Below are 18,346 nucleotides of genomic sequence, written 5' to 3'. Positions count from 1 at the left end.
CAGCTGAGAATCACAATTGTTTCCAAGATCTGTACACTTAATGAAAATGTCTTAATATGATAGAATAAACTTTTTCTGCTTAAAACCCATGGAAACAATGCCAATTGTGGCTGCGTTTCTCACTGGATTCTTCGTAGGAAATGTAGCTGCAGGTCAGGGATACAGGTGCTTTTAAGAAAACAAGGTTTTAGACTCCAAATACTGACTATCTTGCTGGCAAACGTACAGTCTCTAGTGAATAAAATCAAAGACCTCAGAGAGCAAGGGTGCTGTATCAGAGGGACATTAGGACCACATGCGTTCTTTGTTTCACAGAATCCTGGTTAATCCCTTCCATACTGAACACAGCGATTCAGGTTGATGGGTTCACTGTACACCATCAGGATAGGACTGTCATGTCTCTCAAAAGCAGATTTGGTGGTGTATGCCTCATGATCAACTCCTCTTAGTGCAGAAATGTACCAGTGTTGTCCCAATTCTGCCCACCAAACTGGGAATATCTTGCAATTAAGTGTTGTCCATTTTATCTGCCACAGGAGATTTCAGTGATCATTTTGGTAGTGGTGTACATTCCACCTCAGGCCAATGTCAAACAGGCTCTAGATGATCTGAGCAATGGGATCAACATGCATGGAACATCACACCCTAACACCTTCACTATCATTTTGGCAGGCCTGCTTGAAAAAGTAACATAATAATTAACATCAACAAATCACTTGTAGTACCAGAGGAAACAACACACTGGACCACCATCAAGAATGCCTACCATGAAATTCCACGCCCACACTTCAGAAAGTCTGATCACCTGGCTGTACTCCTACTCCCTGAGTATAGGCAGAGACTGAGAACTGCGGCACCAGTATTGAGGACCAAGAAGGTATGGACAAGGGAAGCACAGGAACACTTAAAGGACTGTTTTGAAATGGTGGACTGGACTGTATTCAGCGATTCATCTTCGAATCTGGGTGAGTATGCAGTAGTTGTTACTCATTTCATTAAAACCTGTGTGGATGAGTGTGTGCCTGTGAAAACTTGTTGTACATTCCCAAACCAAAAGTCATGGATGAACCAGGAGGTACATCGTCTGCTGAGGGCTAGATCTGTGGCATTAAGATGGGTGGCCTGGCCTATACCAGAAATCCAGGTATGACTTGCAGAGGACTATTTCAAGAGCGTAGAAACAATTCTGAACAAGGTTGGAGGTGACATCGGATGCACATCAACTCTGGCAGGGTTTTCAAGATATTACTTCCTACAAAGTGAAACCCAATAGCATGAAGGGCAGAGATGCTTCACTACCAGCTGTGCTCAATGCCTTCTATGCCCACTTTGAAAGGGAGAATACAACTACAACTGTGAAAATCCCTGCTGCACCCGGTGACCCTCTGATCTCTGCCTTTAAGGAGGGTGAGCCCTCGCAAGGTGGCAGGTCCAAATGGAGTACCTGGTAAGGCTCTGAAAACTTTGCCAACTAACTGGCAGGAGTATTCAAGGACATTTTCAACCTCTCACTGCTATGGTCTGAAGTGCCCACCTGCTCGAAAAGGGCAACAACTGTACCAGTGCCTGGGAAGATTAGTATGTGCAGCCTTAATGACTATTACCCAGGAACACTCACATCTATGGTGATGAAATGCTTTGAGAGGTTGGTCATGGTTAGAATGAACTCCTGCCTCAGCAAAGACCTGGACCCACTGCAATTCGCCTATCGCCACAATAGTTCTACCGAAGATGCAATCTCAGTGGCTGTTCACACGGCCTTAGAGTTGGGATACATGGGTGTTCCTCTGGTTGGCAAACAGTGGTGAGTGGTGTGCAGCAGGGGTTGATGCTGGGCCTGCAACTGTTTGCGATATACATTGATGATCTGGAAGAGGGGACGGAGTGTAGTGTATCTAAGTTTGCTGATGACACTGAGTGGTAAAGCAAATTGTGCAGGGGATATGGAGAGTTTGTCAAGGGATATAGATAGGTTAAGTAAGTGAGCAAGGGTCTGGCAGGTGGAGCACAATGTTGGTAAATGTGAGGTCATCCACCTTGGAAGGACAAATGGAAGAGCAGATTATTATTAAAATGGTAAAAGACTGCAGCATGCTGCTGTGCAGAAGGACTTGAGAGTGCTTGTGTAGGGAGGAGATTCCTGAGGCCCTGCCATTGATCTTTGCATCGTCAATGAGGACAGGAGGGGTTCCGCAGGATTGAAGGGTTGTGGATGTTGTTCCATTACTCAAGAAAGGGAGTAGACATAGCCCAGGAAATTATAGACCAGTGAGTCTTATGTCAGTGGTTGGTAAGTTGATGGAGAAGATCCTGAGAGGCAGGATTTATGAACATTTGGAGAGGCATACAGTAATATGATTAGGAATAGTCAGCATGGCTTTGTGAAAGGCAGGCCTTGCCATATGATCTTGATTGAATTTTTTGAGAATGTGACCAAACACATTGATGAAGGTAGAGCAGTAGGTGTAGAGTATATGGATTTCAGCAAGGCATTTGACAAGGTACCCCATGCAAGGCTTATTGGGAAAGTAAGGAGGCATGGGATCCAAGGGGACATTGCTTTGTGGATCCAGAACTGGCTTGCCCACAGAAGGCAAAAAGTGGTTGTAGACGGGTCATATTCTGCTTGGAGATTGGTGACCAGTGGTGTGCCTCAGGGATCAGTTCTGGGACCCCTACTCTTCATGATTTTAATAAATGATCTGGATGAGGAAGTGGAGGGATGGGTTAGTAAATTTGCTGATGACACAAAGGTTGGGGGTAGTAGATAGGGTGGAGGGCTGTCAGCGGTTACAGTAGGACATTGATAGGATGCAAAACTGGGTTGAGAAGAGGCAGATGGAGTTCAACCCAGATAAGCATGAAGAGGTTCATTTTGATAGGTCAAATATGATGGCAGAATATAGTATTAATGTTAAGATCAGAGGGATCTTGGGGTCCAAGTCCATAGGACACTCAAAGCTGCTATGCAGGTTGACTCTGTGGTTAAGAAAGCATATGGTGCATTGGTCTTCATCAATCATGATTTGAGTTTAGGAGCCGAGAGGTAATGTTGCAACTCTGTAGGACCCTGGTAAGACCCCACTTGTAGTACTGTACTCAGTTCTGGTTGCCTCACTACAGGAAGGATGTGGAAACCATCGAAAATGTGCAGAGGAGATTTACAAGGATGTCACCTGGATTGGGGAGCATGCCTTATGAGAATAGGTTGAGTAAACTCAACCTTTTTTCCTTGGTGCAATGGAGGATGAAAGGTGACCTGATAGAGGTGTACAAGATGATGAGAGGCATTGATCATGTGGATAGTCAGAGGCTTTTTCCCAGGACTGAAATGGCTAGTATGAGAGAGCGCAGTTTTAAGGTGCTTGGAAGTAGCTACAGAGCAGATGTCAGGGGTAAGTTTTTTACACAGAGAGTGGCGAGTGCATGGAATGGGCTGCCGGCGACAGTGTTGGAGATGAGTATGATAGGGTCTTTCAAAAGACTCCTGGACAGGTGCATGGAGCTCAGAAAAATAGAGGGCTATGGGTAACCCTAGGTAATTTCTAAGGTAAGGACATGTTCAGCACAGCTTTGTGGGCTGAAGGGCCTGTATTGTGCTGTAGCTTTTCTATGTTTCTAATTGCAAAAGGTTGGTTTGCAATTACTGCAGCCTATCAAGAAGGCAAATGGAATTTCGCCCTTCTTTGCTAGAGGGATTGAACTTAAGAACAGGGAGGTTTTGCTGCAACTGTATAGGGAACTGGTGAGGCCGTATCTGGAGTACTGGGTGCAGTTCTGGTCTCCTTACTTGAGGAAGGATATTTTGGCTTCGGAGGAGGTTCACCAGGTTGATTCCAGAAATGAGGGACAGATTGAATCACCTTGGACTGTACTTACTGGAATTCAAAAGGATGAGAGGAGATTCTTATAGAAACATATATAATTATGAAAAGAATAGATAAGATAGAGGCAGGAAAATTGTTTCCACTGGTAGGTGAGAATAGAACTAGGGGACATAACCTCAAGATTCAGCGAAGTAAATTTAGCATAGAGATAAGGAGGAACTGCTTTTCCCAAAGAGTGGTGAATCTGTGGAATTCTCTGCTCAATGAAGCATTGGAGATTACCTCAGCAAGTATATTTAAGACAAGGTCAGATAGATTTTTGCGTAGTAGGGGAATTAAGGGTTATGGGGAAAAGGCTGGTTGGTAGTGTTGAGTCCATGGTCAGCTCAGCCATGATCTAATTGAATGGCGGAGCATGCTCCATGGGCCAGAGGGCCTACTCCTGCTCCTATTTCTTATGTTCTTCTGTAGATCACTTGGGCAATGCAAGCACCTATGTCAGGATGCCATTCCTTGATTATAGCTCGGCGTTTAACATCATCATTCCCACAATCCTGATCAATAAGCTACAGAATCTGAGCCTCTGTACCACCATCTGCAATTGGATTCCCAACTTCCTGACCAGAAGGCCACAATCTGTGTGGATTGGTGATAACACCTCCTCCTCTCTAATGATCAACAATGGTGCACCTCAGGGGTATGTGCTTAGCCCACTCCTCTACTCACTCTGCACCCAGGACTGTGTTGCTAGTGTGGCTAGGCTTTGGAGAGTGTGCAGAAGAATTTTAGCAGGATGCTGCCTGGTTTAGAGGGCATGCGCTATCAGGGGAGGATGGAGAAACTTGGGGTGTTTTCTCTGGGGTGCTGAGCTTGAGGGGGGATCTGATAGAGATTTACAAGATTATGAGAGGCATAGATAAAGTCAGCAGAGAATACCTATTTCCCAGGGCATGCATTGAAAGTGAGGGGGCTAGGTTCAAGGGGGATGTGAGGGGTATTTTTTACTCTTAAGAGTCATGGATGCCTGGATGCACTGCATGTTATGGTGGTGGAGGCAAATACATTACAGACTTTTAAGAGATGTTTGGATAGGCACATAGATGTGGGGAAGGTGGAGGGATATGGACATTATGTTGGTAGGAGGGGATAGTGTTTAGATGTTTTTTATTTGCTTTTTAGCCGGTTCAGCACAACATTGTGGGCCGAATGGCCTGTTCCTGTGCTGTACTGTTCTATGTAAATGATTGATAGTGGTTATGACAAATTATATTTCTCATATCTCATTGATATTACAATTTTGGAGGCTTTTCAACTCATTATGTCCATTGCCACTCAAAGTAGAAGTACATTTATTGTCAAAGTACCGTATACCACCTTGAAATTCATTTTTTCGCAGGAGATTACAGCAAAATGAGGAAATATAATAGAATTTATTAAGAACTATATATTGTAGACTGACAACCAATGTGCAAAAGAAAACAAAATGTGTAAATAAAAATTAAATAATACTGGGAACATTTCACTTAAAACTTGAATCTACTTGGCAGCTGTAATTAATCCTGATATTATCTCAGGTGTTAAACTTGTAGATTTTTTTCCTTTCAAGTTGGGCACACCTGACTTTAATATGCATTATTGGTATGCATCGGTACTAGTCAAAACCAATACAATTCAACCAAACATTATTCATTTTTACTTTTTAATTATCCTTAAGCAAAGCCTGCAGTAAATTGCTATCAATGAGAATTTACAATGAGCAAAAATTTCACAAAGCAAATTAATCAATAAAAGGTCAGTGTGTTCCCAAGGGTTCATAATTAACTATTTTGTTTGTTCATACCAAAGATTGCTGTATCCAGTATCCAAAAAGTTATTTAATAATAGTATCAGTCAAATCTCCAAGGAAGTTATCACTACACTGATCCTTGGCAGTAAAAAATGCTAAGTATTATTTTAAAAGGCTATCTTCTCTTGAACTGTAAGGTGTGTATGCACAAAAAATCTTTAAATCAGGTCTCCATATCTAATCTGTTTGGCTTTCTTTGCCAATTGCTGACTTTTTTCTTGTTATTGAGGCAGTGACTCATACTTTCAGATTTCAACATCTAAGCCAACTGGGAAGTAACTAAAAATGGAAGAATTAGTTAGACTAGTCACTAAATATTTAGTGATTCAACTTAGCTTGTGCCATTTAGTACTTCATTGCTTTGATTGTAATGAGAGGCTTTTATAGGGTAAACAGCCAGAGTCTTTTTCCCAGGGTGGAAATGTCAAAAACAGTAGAGCATAGGTTTCTCAACAATAGTTGAGATGAAGAAAGTTTAAAGGAGTTTTGTGAGCAAGCCTTTTTTTATACAGAGAGTTGTATGTGCTTGGAAAGTGCTATCAGAGGAGGTGGTGAAAGCAGATATGATGAGAATGCTTGAGAGGCATTTAACAAGGCACATGAGAAGATAGAAAATAGAGGGATACAGACCATGTACATACATGCAGGTGTGATTAGATTGGCATCATGGTTGTTGCAGACATGTTAGGCTGAAGGGCCTGTTCTTGTGTTGTATTATGTTTTATTGATGAAAGCTTATCAGATTTTCTCATTAACATATAAATGTCATGGATTAAACTACATACAGATCAACCTTAATATGTCTCAGGGAATTTCTTCATGCATCATATTCTCTATCTACTCACTCTTAGATCTCATATGTTGTATGAGAGTACTTATGTTCTTCAGTGAATCCTCCCTCCAAGTGATCAGCATTTTACTTAATAAAGATTAAGAATGTTTTTGATGATGCAGATATGGAGTGTTGCAAGACAATATCATTTCAGGTGAGATTGGAGACTGCAATGTCTTTTCAATTCCCTTGAAATATAGTCTAAACATTTATTATGCTGATAAATTAAAATGTTTTCCTATGCTGGTCTTCATGGAGAACACCAAAACATATTAAAGACAAAAGAAAGTGCAGATGCTGAAATCTGGAGCAGCGCTGCTGGAAGATCTCCATGGTCAAGCAGTATCTGAGGCAGCAAAGGGATGGTGGATATTTTGGGTCAAAGGTGTAGAGGGAAGGCAGTATACGGTCACCAGCGAGAGAGGTGATACAGGGGAGATTGTAGGTGTTAGTTGAAACTGGATAAAAGAGGGGTCGGCGGCAGAAATGACAGGGAGGTGGAGCTTGGCAGGGGGATCCTCCATCTTGATGAAGAATCTCAGCCCGAAACATTGACTATTTACTCTTTTCCGTAGATGCTGCCTGGCCTGCTGAGTTCCTCCAGCATTTGGTGTGTTTTGCCACGGGGGATTAGGGTTAAATAAAATTGGAAAATTAGGTGTTTGTGCCATTAGGTGGTAAGCAGCCAGTAGAATATAAGGAACAATTCTTTTAGTTTTCATTTGGTTTACATGTTGCAGTAGAGAAGGCTGAAGCCAGGCAACTTGGTGTGGGAATAGGAAGGAGAGCTGAAATGACCTGCAATAGCAACATGCATTGCAGATAAAGCTCTCATGCTCTGTAACATGGTTGTCCAGTGTACACCTGGCCCTACCAATCCACATCCTGAGCACTGAATGTGACAGTTCAGGTTGGATAAGGTTCAGGTAAATTCCTGTTCAGATCCCTGGATAATGGTGAAGGAGGGGATGTAGAGACAGTGGTAAACCTGTGTTTACAGGGGATCAGGAAGTGGGTGGCTGTGGAAAGCATAAATGGGTAGGCAATCATGGAGAGAGTGGTCCCTGTAGAAAGCAGAGAAGTGAGATGGAGGGAGACGTGGATTTGGTGTAATCAGTGAAGGATGATGTTCTAGATGCAGAGACTGGTGGGTTTCAGAGAAGAGAGAGGTGTGAGACAAGCATGTGTGTAAATGAGGAAAACAAATGGACCATAACATATTATTGAACTCTCGATGGCTTTCAATGTTCCACTTTAGTATGGCTCAGGGTGCCAGTTTGAAAACTACTACAGGAAATTATTCTTTGTCAGTTTCAGTGTTAGTGGTCTCCCCTCACTGCAAATTCCAATATGTTCTTAAGATAACATGGTTTTAGAGGAGATCACAGTGGTTGAGGACGTACAAATGAAATAGGTAGTGTAGTAGAGCGACATTATTACAGCTTGAAGCATCAGAGTCTGGAGTTCAGTTCTAGCATCTTTTCGAAGGAGTCTGTACATCCTCTGCTTGGAATGCATTCGTTTTCTCCGAGTGCTCTGGTTTCCTCCCACAGTCCAAAGGCATCCAGGTTAGCAGGTTAATTGGTCGCTGTAAATGGTCTCATGACTAGACCAGGGTTAAATCGGGGGTTGCTGGGCACCACGGCTTGAAGGGCTGCAAGGCCTCATTCTGCATTGTATCTAATAAAAAAATAATTCATAGAAACATAGAAAACCTACATTACAATACAGGCTTTTCGGTCCACAAAGCTGTGGTGAACATGTCCTTATCTTAGAAATTACCTAAGGTTACCCATAGCCCTCTATTTTTCTGAGCTCCATGCACCTGTCCTGGGGTCTCTTAAAAGACCCTATCGTATCCGCCTCCACCACCATCGCTGGCAGCCCATTCCACGCACTCACCACTCTCTGTGTAAAAAATTTACCCCTGACATCTTCTTTGTACCTACTCCCAAGCACCTTAAAACTGTGCCCTCTCATGCTAGCCATTTGGGAAAAAGTCTCTGACTATCCACATGATCAATGCCCCCATCATCTTATACACCTCTGTCAGGTCACCTCTCATCCTCCGTCGCACCAGGGAAAATAGGCCGAGTTCACTCAATCTATTCTCATAAGGCATGCTTCCCTATCCCGGCACATCCTTGTAAATCGCCTTTGCACCTTTTCCACATTCTTCCTGTAGTGAGGCAACCAGAACTGAGCACAATACTCCAAGTGGGGTCTGAACAGGACTCTATATAGCTGCAACATTACCTCTTGGCTCCTAAACTCAATCCCATGATTGATGAAGGCCAATGCACCATATGCTTTCTTAACCACAGAGTCAACCTGCGCAGCAGTTTGAGTGTCCTATGGAACGGGCCCCAAGATCCCGCTGATCCTCCACACTGCCAAGTGTATTACCATGAATACTATATTCTGCCATCATATTTGACCTACCAAAATGAACCACTTCACACTTATCTGGGTTGAGCTCCATCTGCCACTTCTCAGCCCAGTTTTACATCCTATCAATATCCTGCTGTAACCTCTGACAGCCCTCCACTCTATCCACAACACCTCCAACCTTTGTGTCATCAGCAAATTTACTAACCCATCCTTCCACTTCCTCATCCATATCATTAATAAAAATCGCAGAGAGCAGGATCCCAGAACAGATCACTGAGGCACACCACTGGTCACCAAACTCCATGCAGAATATGTATGACCTTTCTACAACCATTCTTTGCCTTCTGTGGGCAAGCCAGTTCTGAATCCACAAAGCAATGTCCCCTTGGATCCCATGCCTATTACTTTCTCAATAAGCCTTGCATGGGGTACCTTGTCAAATGCCTTCCTGAAATCCATACACTGTGCATATACTCAAAAAATTCAATCAGGCTCGTAAGGCATGACCTGCCTTTCAGAAAACCATGCTGACTATTCCTAATCATATTATGCCTCTCCATGTGAATCCTACCTCTCAGGACCTTCTTCATCAACTTATCAACAACTGATGTGAGACACACTGGTCTATAATTTCCTGGGCTATCTGTACTCTCTTTGTTGAATAATGGAACAACATCCGCAACCCTCCAATCCTCCGGAACCTCTCACGTCCCTATTGATGATGCAAAGATCATCACCAGAGGGTCAGCATTCTCCTTCCTCACCTCCCATAGTAGCCTGCAGTACATCTCATCCGGTCCCAGTGACTTATCCAACTTGATGCTTTCCAAAGCCTCCCACACATCCACTTTCTTAATATCTACATGCTCAAGTTTTTCAGTCCGATGTAGGACAATCGCGAAAGTCCTTTTCAGTAGTAAATACTGAAGCACAGTACTCATTAAGTACCTCTGATATCTCCTCTGGTTCCATACACACTTTTCCATTGTCACACTTGACTGGTCCTATTCTCTCACATCTTATCCTCTTGCCCTTAACATACTTGTAGAATGCCTTGGGTTTTTCCTTAATCCTGACTGCCACATTTCTTCCATACATTTCCCTGAGAATATCTTTTCCCATTTTATGCTTCCAAGTTCCTGCCTGATGGCGTCATATTTCCCCTTACTCCAGTTAAACGCTTTCCCAACTTGTCTGCTCCTATCCCTCTCCAGTGCTATGGTAAAGGAGATAGAATAGTGATCACTATCTCCATAATGCTCTCCCACGGAGAGATCTGACACTTGACCAGGTTCATTTCTCAATACCGGATCAAGTACAGCCTCTCTTTTTGTAGGCTTATCTACATATTGTGTCAAGAAACCTTCTTGAACACACCTAACAAACTCCATCCCATTTAAACCCCTCACTGTAGAGAAATGCCAATTGATATTTGGGAAATTAAAATCTCCCACTACAACAACCCTGTTATTATTACACCTTTCCATAATCTGTCTCCCTGTCTGCTCCTCAATGTCCCTGTTACTATTTGTGGTTTATAAAAAACATCCAGTAGAGTTATTGAACCCTTCCAGTTCCAAATTTCCACCCACAGAGACTTCACAGACAATCCTTCCATGTCTTCCTCCTTTTCTGCAGCTACGACATTATCTCTGATCAACAGAGCAATCCCTCAGTACTAAACTGGGGAACCATCCTGGATTGAAGAGAGGAAAGAATGCCACACTGACCCTCAAATGCACCAAATGACTGCTCAAATGAATTAAACTTTATGGTAAGACCACTAGACAAAGGAGTAGAATTAGGCCATTGAACCGATTGAGTCTGTTCCACCATATGATTATGCCTGATTTATTTTCCCTCTCAACCTCATTCTCCTACCTTCTCCCCATAACCTTTGACACCCTTACTAGTCAAGAACCTATTTTTAATCTTGATAAAGATCTGTTATAGTACTGTGCATACACCTTTATTAATACTGTCCATTGAATATGTCCATTACCTCTTAGTTCATTATTTGGCAGGCAAGAAGATAATGTGCATATAGACAAGAATGGGCAACAAAGAGAATAAGAAGAGTGATGGGATTGTTTTTCCAGAAGTTAGCAGCAAGCTTAAGGGCTGAATAGCATCCTGCATTGTAGTAAGTACATAATAGTGTATGTCAGTGGGTTAACCCATTAGTAAATTCAAACGAAGTAAATACAGCTGGTTTCGAACACATTTAAATTGCGCTAAACATATTTTTGATGTGGATTCACATTGTCCTGTTATGAGTTATAAGGCTATTATTTATGTCTCCACATGTAAGTGGTAACTTAAAGAGATGTCGGCTGATATATCATGAAATACATTTCAAATTTTATGAAAAGCCTTGCACACGTTTATAACCTTGCAATCAGCAAAGTTTCTTTGATTTAAACATTAAGTTTTCTTTACATAAAATATTAATCCATCTGACTAAGGATGCACACTGGGGAGTCAGAAGTTAAACCTATTAAATCTTTTGGGCGACAAAAGGTTATATCTATGAATATATGAACTGTGACACACTAATATAATTCAGTCCCATTTAAAAATTATATTTTCTGTTCTTATTTCGATTTTTAATTATTAAGTCCAACATCTACATGGATATTTGAATTGTCTATGTAAACGTCACACTGTAATTACATATTCTTGCAAGTGGTGGTGCTGTTGTGCCTCTCTTAGCACGAGACTATTATTTCAGTGTATCATGTTCACTGACCTAGTGTTCATTATAATTGCGAACGTAGGAATCCATAGAATTTGACCCATCACACCTTTGCTGCCTCTTTGAAACTTAAACTAATTAGGCACTTTCCACAGCTTTCTCTTTTGCTTTGCATATATAAGAAAAACTTGATCACAAAAGCATGCAGATGTAAGATTTTGTAAAAAAATGTATCATAGGTATGTTCTGTATGTTAAACCACATAAACACCTGGCATTCAGCTAAAACATGTAATTTGATACCGGGGATTGGATGACCCTCATAAACTGTTCCAGCATCACCATTTAAAGAAGTTGATTAAATTACAATATTAACAACAGGCTCAGGTATATATTATTCTATATTTAGCTCAGACATTTGGTACTCTTGACTAATATACCTGAGCTATAACTTAGAATTAATAAGAGGCCATTTCGGAACAGTACTTTAATTGAAATGCCCCCATGTCTGTCTCTGGAACTAACTTTTGTGTTTTGGGCTGTAGATAAGTTGAAGCTTATACATAATTTGCAATCCAATGAGCTCTGGTAGACTTTTTAGAACTTAAGTTGCCCTAAATACAGTGTGTCCAAATCTCACTCTAGATACTTAAATTGCAAAGTCTATATTGAGATCCTAATGCAAATCTGAGGTACTTACAGTACTTCAGGTGAGGAATTAACAAAGGCATAAGATTCAAAATTCAAGATTGTTTTAATGTCATTTCCTGTATATAAGTGTAAAGGAGAATGAAATAATTGTTCCTCCGGATCTGATGCAGCACAATAACAAAACAACAGATAAAGAACAAATTAATAATAAAAAGCACATTAAATATTAATACATAAGTAGCTTATATGCATAGATTGATTGTATGTCCATAAAGTGACACTAGGCTGTAAATAAGATGTCTGACAAGAAATATTAAAGCAGAAGTGGAGTTGGTGGGTGGAGATGGTAATCAGCTTTACTGCTTGAGAAAGGTAACTGTTTTTTGAGTCTGGTGGTCCTGGCTTGGATGCAATTTAGCCTTCTCCCTGATAGGAGTGGCAGAAACAGTCCATGAGCAGGGTGGGTGGGATCCTTTATGATATTACTGGCCCTTTTCCGGCACCTTTCTCTATATGTCCTTGATGGCAGGTAGGCTGCTGCTGGTGATACATTGGGCATTTTTGATTATCTGTTGTAAAACCTTCCTATCGATGCGGTGCAGTTTCTGTACCAAGCTGTGATACAATTTGTCAAGATGCTCTACTGTGCACCTGCAGAATGATGTGAGTATTGCTGTATATAGTACAGCTCTCTTCGGCCTCCTCAGAATGTAGAGGCATTGGTGAGTTTTTTTGACTGTAGGATGTTTTCTAGGGCCATGAGAGGCTGTGTCTGATGTGTGCTCTGAGGAGTTTGAAACTGCCTGCTGTACTGCCAATGTAAAGTGGATGTGAGTGTTAAGAGTTTTCTGAAGTCAATAACGATCTCCTTTCTCTTGTTGATGTTAAGGAAGAGGTTATTTGCCTGGTACAGTGCCTCAAACTCTTGCACCTCCACTCGGTAGGCCGTTGTATCTTTATTGGTGATGAGCCCCACCACTCTCGTGTCATTGGCAAACTTGACGATGTAATTGCTTGAATGTTTGGCCATGCAGTCACGTGTGAGCAGGGTGTACAAAAATTGGCTCAGCACACAGCTCAGGGGGGTATCTGTGTTGAAGATGACGGTGATTGTGCATCCTGAATATCTAAGGTTGTTTGTTAGGAAGTCCAACATTCAGTTGTGGAAGTAGGAGTTTGTTCACCAAAGTCTATGGATAGTGTTGAATGCCAAACTGAAATCCAGAAACAGCAATATGACACAAGTGGTATTGACATAATACGGCTTCCTAGGTAAAAAAATTCTCAAGGCACTATTATTATGATAAACAGATATCTTCAATATGTCAGCGTTGATACAAAGCAGTAATTTAGTGATTGTAAGGCTTTTTGTGGGATGAATGGACAAATGCAGCAGTTTATTCTGTTTTTAATGCTTTACGTAAACATTAAATAAAATAGCCCAGAACTGATTACTTTCTGCACTGAATCCTGACTTGAGGGAGAGGCCAAAACTTGGAAACAAATATGTTCAGGTTTATCATCCTAAGCATACATACCAAGGATATGAATGCTATGAAAATTAGCTTCTTGCAGTAGCAGCATATTACAATCATAAGTTCACAGGAACTTAACATATACTGTAAATTATACAAAACTTACATGACAAAACAAACTTAATGGTATTAGTGCAAGTTAAGAAAGAGATAAAAGAAATATATTCCAAGGTAGTGTTAGTGTTTTACTGTTAAGTTCAAGAACCTGAAGAGAATGGGGAAGAAGCTGTTGTTGAACCTTGATGTGTGGATCCTCAGGATCCTATAACTTCTGCCTGATGGTAGCATTGAGAAGGGGGCATGGCCAAGATGGTGGGGGCCCTTAGTGATGGATGTCACCTTTCTCAGACACAGTCTTTGTAGATGTTCTCAGTAGTGGTGAGACCTGTATCTGTGATGGAGTTGGCTGAGTCCTTCACTTTTTGTAGCCTCTTGCATTGCTGATGTATAAGACTGCAGAAGAGAATTGCAGTTTACCTGTTACCTAGCCAGTTCCAGTTATAGAAATATCATTCTACCTTAACCTGATACATCTCTTCATTATGTTTTGTTTTAAAATCAGACACTTCGCAATCTGTTCTCCCGATTTGATGCCATCCCTCAAGAGAGAGAAAGGGAAGTTGTATCTGAGAAAGAACCATCAGCCAATTACAAGCTGGGATGATAGAAAAATTATTTGAAAGTGAGACTATCTTGTCCTTACTGAAGTTCAGTCATTTATGTTCAGAGAGAGCTACAATCTGTAAGTGATATCCTGGCAATGAACTGGAGTTCGAAGAAGGATATATAGTTATCATCCTGCATTATCTGTTTGTTGAGCAGCTAGTAATATTGTCCAGAGCCTGTCGGGCTGTCCACTGATCTTTCGAGATCAGTTATGAGATTTGTTAAGCATCTGCTGGATGAGTTCCATAGTTCTTTACAACTGATTAATAGGTTTGTATTTACAACATGGATTTTGGCTTTTATTTTCCAAAATGATAGCTTTATGATATTCCATTTATATTAAAAAAAATTACATTACTTAGGGCAATCAAGCTCATACTCAATCTGATTTTTTAAAATACTGGTTATATTTTTTATACATTTACAGAGAGAGGAGCTTCATCTACATTCAACATTTATCAGGCCTGTGTTCAAATAATCAGAGAATGTAAGTCCCTGATTTTCAGACCATTCATTTTATATTGTAAAGTCAGGAAGTGACACATGGGTTTTACATTGAAAAATGTGAGTATTCATTAGAACCACAATTCTTTTATTAAGATTCTGCATACTAAAAAGTTAAAAAATGTGCTTACAATGTCTATAATAAAATGTATAGGTGGAAAGCGGTTGGCTATATTAACACTCTTATGTTGTCTCACATGGTAACATCCTCCACAATTCAGCTTAATATTTATAAATTATTCCACAGTATGCTCTCGGATTCAAATGAGAGGCTTCAGCAATCTAAAACATTTATATTGCACTATCAGTGTAATATTGTCTTTCATCATCTCAACACGTTCTAAGGTGTATTTTAAAAGTTAGGCATTGTCTTGTGAAGAGTATTTTTACTTTTAAAAATGTTTCTGTAAAAAGCTGCACATCATTGTGTCACTTCACAGAAGGTTACAATTAAGTGGCACCAAACATTGGCACCCATCATCAACATCAACTCAAAGTAATGGAATCCATCCCAATGTCCTTCTATCTTCTTAACTTTTTGAGTTCTCCATTGATGGCCCCACTAACTTCTGTTTTTTGATTTGGTGGTAGATTTTTAAATCTGATACACTTCTGTGACTCATCTTGGGACACTTCTATTTAAATACAAATTTACTTTTGAATGTTCTGATTGCATTAAACCTAAACCTTATAATCCACTGTTAGAAACATGTAGTGATCCGGAAACTAAACACATAGATCTTGATCCACAATGAAGTGTGCACATTTCACCCACCAGCTGACTTCTGTAACATGTAACATGCTACTTGACCTGCTGACTATTTCCAACATATTAACCATATAACCATATAACAATCACAGCACGGAAACAGGCCATCTCGGCCCTCCTAGTCCATGCCGAACTCTTAATCTCACCTAGTCCCACCTACCCGCACTCAGCCCATAACCCTCCACTCCTTTCCTGTCCATATACCTATCCAATTTTACCTTAAATGACACAACTGAACTGGCCTCTACTACTTCTACAGGAAGCTCATTCCACACAGCTATCACTCTCTGAGTAAAGAAATACCCCCTCGTGTTTCCCTTTAACTTTTGCCCCCTAACTCTCAAATCATGTCCTCTCGTTTGAATCTCCCCTACTGTCAATGGAAACAGCCTATTCACGTCAACTCTATCTATTCCTCTCAAAAATTTAAATACCTCGATCAAATCCCCCCTCAACCTTCTACGCTCCAATGAATAGAGACCTAACTTGTTCAACCTTTCTCTGTAATTTAAGTGCTGAAACCCAGGTAACATCCTAGTAAATCGTCTCTGCACTCTCTCTATTTTATTGATATCTTTCCTATAATTCAGTGACCAGAACTGTACACAATATTCCAAATTTGGCCTTACCAATGCCTTGTACAATTTTAACATTACATCCCAACTTCTGTACTCAATGCTCTGATTTATAAAGGCCAGCGTTCCAAAAGCCTTCTTCACCACCCTATCTACATGAGACTGCACCTTCAGGGAACTGTGCACTGTTATTCCTAGATCTCTCTGTTCCACTGCATTCCTCAATGCCCTACCATTTACCCTGTATGTTCTATTTGGATTATTCCTGCTAAAATGTAGAACCTCACATTTCTCAGCATTCTCAGCTGTTTTATTTCAGATTTCCAGTATATACGATAGTTTCCTCAGTCTCTTTCCACCAATAGTCTAGAACAAAGCTGATAAAAGTATTGACCAAAAATGAAATTGCAAAAGCTACAGATAACAAAGAAATTATTGAGCTGACATTAGGAGGAGTTGGGTAATGTAACACAGGTCAATATTGATATACAATACAAAGCATTTACAACCCTTAAAGGAACACCGATGTTGTGAACATTATGGTTCAGATTCAGACTAATCCTATTTATTTAATAAAGTGTTTATCTGTCTCTGTTAGTTTTTCTATTTGTGCTCTGGAGTCTGACAAGGACTTATGGTCCAGCAGGTCATTCTGGAACATTCTGCTGCTTTAAGATACAATAAGAAATAGGTTGTTATTTCAGTAAATACCTATTTAATTCCAGCCCTGCTGAAAAGTACACATCACTGCAAGTGCATAAATAATGAATTTCTCTATTTGATCATGAGGCAAACTCTCGGCAATGCGAGCTATCCAACTCATTGCAATTGGAATGTTGGGTGTACAACTGCTTCATTTACTCTAGTTCAGCTACTGTCCAACTGGTAAATACTGAGTATGATCATATTGACTGCTGGGCCAGCTCTTGCTAAAACTGCACACATAAGTACCCTTCCTTGAAGGCAGAGATGGTGTCTTTTGCAATATCCAATCAGAAAGGTCTAAGAACACGTTAACTACTACTGCAGAGCAGATTAGAATGACTCAGTATTATGATGTAGATGTTACAAGAGGGCGTTCAGAGTGGACCCAAGTGCAGGACACAGACACAGAAGTAGTATAAACAGAAGTGTTTATTGATAGTTACTAGGAAGGCCAGGGAGCGAGGACAAAAATGACAACCTAGACATAAACGTTGGATAACAAACTGGTAATACCTGGACTAGGACTTGGACTCGGACTTGACTTGGATTCGGACTCGGAACTTGGATCTTGACTCGGACTCGGAACTTAACTGGGACTCAGCCTGGACTCGGAACTTGACTCGGAGCCTAGAATTGGAACACGGAGCCTGGAACTTGAACACGGCTTGGCGGTTGGACTTGCAGGACTTGGACAACAAGGAGACAGACTACCCAACTCGGAGTAGTGGCAAACAGCCGGGCCTACTCAGCTGGAAGGACTTGGAAACGAAGAGACAGAATACCTAACTCAGAGTAGCGGCAAACGGCTGGACCTACTCAGCTGGAAGGACTTGGACAACGAAGAGACAGAATACCCAACTCGTAGCGGCAAACGGCTGGACCTACTCAGCTGAAAGGACTTGGACAGCAGGCTCTCGACTTGACCCAGGAACAGCGGACGACAGGCTCTTGACTTGACCCAGAAACTGTGCATGGCAGGCTCTTGACTCAACCCAGGAACTGCGCACGGCCATGAAAATGACAGAATTCATATCTTACTTGGAGTAGTGGCAAAACGGCCGATAACCCAGCTGGACACGAAAACAACTGAATTCACTAAGTGGCCAAGGCACTGAAGCAACTAGAGTCCACCATTCTTAGCAGCCCTTTGCTGAGATGACTGGCTTCCAGTGACTGGTTACCCGTGACGAACTTCTGATGATGGTCCAGCAACTCAGCAGCTGTAACCAAAGCCTTTTATGTGGCCGGTTCGAAATGAAGACCAGGTGCCTTAATCAAGGCGCCCAACGGAACATGTGGGAAAGGAAATAACTGGAGTGAGGAGTCCATGGACTGGACCATGACAGTAGGT

General features: G+C 41.2%; 1 long non-coding RNA gene across 1 annotated transcript; it reads left to right on the top strand.

Moving 5' to 3' along the window:
• The first annotated feature begins 458 nt into the window (after positions 1-458).
• Positions 459-14,911, top strand: LOC132391785 (uncharacterized). The gene is made up of 3 exons (XR_009511350.1): positions 459-965; positions 10,921-11,039; positions 14,870-14,911. It is a non-coding gene; the product is annotated as an uncharacterized LOC132391785 (long non-coding RNA).
• Positions 14,912-18,346: the final 3,435 nt, after the last annotated feature.

This window comes from Hypanus sabinus, chromosome 3 (assembly GCF_030144855.1).
Source record: "Hypanus sabinus isolate sHypSab1 chromosome 3, sHypSab1.hap1, whole genome shotgun sequence".
In the NCBI taxonomy this organism is placed as follows: domain Eukaryota; kingdom Metazoa; phylum Chordata; class Chondrichthyes; order Myliobatiformes; family Dasyatidae; genus Hypanus; species Hypanus sabinus.
This window is presented reverse-complemented; position numbering and strand designations above follow the sequence as displayed.